Source organism: Pseudorca crassidens, chromosome 4 (assembly GCF_039906515.1).
Source record: "Pseudorca crassidens isolate mPseCra1 chromosome 4, mPseCra1.hap1, whole genome shotgun sequence".
Classification (NCBI taxonomy): domain Eukaryota; kingdom Metazoa; phylum Chordata; class Mammalia; order Artiodactyla; family Delphinidae; genus Pseudorca; species Pseudorca crassidens.
The window spans coordinates 112,918,146-112,920,599 of record NC_090299.1 but is presented as its reverse complement, the minus strand read 5'-3'; positions in this window follow the sequence as shown (position 1 = coordinate 112,920,599).

Genomic DNA, 2,454 nt, shown 5'->3' with positions numbered 1-2,454 from the left:
TTTATTAATTAAAATATTAACTCATTTATTTCAACCACTTCAACCCCTTGAAAAGTAATCTTCCTTTACTTTGGGGGACTAAACATTTTCCCATTTAAACTGTAATATTTGCTCAATACGGTAGAAAGTGATGGTTACAAGGTCACCGAGAAATAACTACTGCTCAAACTCTTTCATTATGTTGTAATTTTGTCATATCAATTGTTCTTAAAGATAAAATATTAATTAGATAATTTTTTTTTGGCCATTGTAGGATTTAATCTGTAACAAGTGGGCATCAATTTAAATGAAGAAAGGTAACAGACAGACATCACGATAGAAAAAGGCTGAGAAGTACAACTGGACATTGCTAGAGGTTTTGGTTGATACATTTCTAGAAAAAACTACATTAAGAATTTCATTTCAATCTACCAATGAAAGAAAAGTTTTCTTTATTGAAAGACACTATGACCAGGATAGGGCAGCCACACACTGCCTCACTTCTACTACATAATTTTGTTTTCAAATTTTTGACAAAATTTAGTAAAAAATAATTTCATCCCTTGTCTCATTTTGAATCTTTAACTTTATGCTACCAGAACAGAAAATGACTGGAAGAAACCATAGTAACTCAGGAACCAAGACTTAATTCATTATTTAGAACAGGTGTGTCTCATTCATGGCGTCAACACACACTCCAGAAGTGTCAAAAACTTCTTTTCATGGCACTTTTTTAATGGGTTTCCAGTAAGAGAGAAATACTACTTAAACCATGGAGGATGCCATACTCACTCATAAACACCGAAGAGTAGGATGTTTTTTCCTTTGGTTTATGAATAGCTATATTTGCAGTGTTTTTAAGCTCTATTGCTACCATCCATTCAAGGAAGATGTGTGTGACCTAGCGAGTACTGTATTGTAAACCCAAGCTTTCGGTAGCAGAAGGAACTTCCAGCTCAACTAGTCAGCCTCTTTATTTTACCAGTGAAGACACTGAAGTTAACACATGTCTTTCAGAAAGTAGATGCTCAATTAGTATTATTAAATTATGAACCACCATAGATAGCTATAGGCAGGGACAGAACAAAACCCCGTGTCTTCTGATACTTCACAGCCTCTGAAATGGCTTAGTTGACTCTATTCAGGTCAGACTGAACTGAAATAAGGATTAACCACAGATAGAATATCAGCAACAATCCATGGTCTGACAACATTTCTGTCACACACATAAATATAGTGAGGAAAAGATTTTTGAAACAATTTCTTGAAGGCAAAAGTGTAAGAGGAGATATTTATGACAAATAGAAATGGGAAAACACCAAGAAGTGTCTATATTTGACTCCCATTCTTGTTGGATAATTTTCAGTGAGTTTTGCTAAAATGTAGATTCCCCGTCTGAGCCAAAGGCCTTGATCCACGTGAAAAAGTGCCTGGACCTGGATGTGGCTGAACAACGATATTGAACGTGTGATTGTGATTAGATTGATCACTTAAAGAAATCGCCAATATTCCCTTCACTTCTGAGCCTCGGTATCTATTGATTACTTCATAGGAAGTAAAGGCATATCAAGAGAATTAAACAACTGAATTTTTAAGTTCCATTTAAAAGAACAAATGAAAGCACTCATGGAAAATAGATATGGAAGAAGAATTACGTCTGGGTTTTTGAAAATTGGGTTGCTGGTTCCCTTTCCTGGGAGGCCATGAAATGAAAACATCAGTATTTCCAAATAAATGGCTGAGCCAAGTGGTAACTCTCTGCATATGCTTTTGGATCAGTCTATTCTTTTCGGTAAAGTTCTCGTAACTGAATGGAACTTGCCAGAACATGAAATGAAACAAAACAAGAATCCTGTGCAGACTGAATTATAAAGCCATGTTAAGCAAACCTTCCTAAAGAGGGCACAGGCCCCTGGCAATGTGCTCACATCCATCTACACAGAGCACACACTCTGCACTCAGCTAGTCACACAATGACCTGTAGAGACAAACACAGGTAAACTAGTCTCCATAAATTTTAAGACAAACATCAGAGCTGATAGGATTATTTAGCACTTGATGCATTGCTCAGGAATCTAAGGTCATAAGCCTGCTTTAAGATATGAAATGATTCTATTCTCTATGAGCAGAGATCAATGATAAGCTATTGGGTTTTTCCAATCTATTTTCAAAGCCCATTACAAAAATAAATCAGTTTGTTCTCTAATAGTTCTAAAAACAGTTTGATCACTTGTCTTGCTTAATTTTTTTTTTAAAGAAAGAGATGTCCATATTTTCTAAAATCTTGCTTTGAATTACATTCAGAAACAGATACAGTCCAGTTCTCCCTGGTGGAAATCATCAGTCTATTTACTCATTCTCTTTTGACCATTAAAAAATCTTTTGAAATGAAAGGCATTGGCAGTGCAAAAAAAAAAAAGTCCATAAAAATAAACTAATGATTGAATTAAGCATTCAGATGAGTTCTTTGCTGGG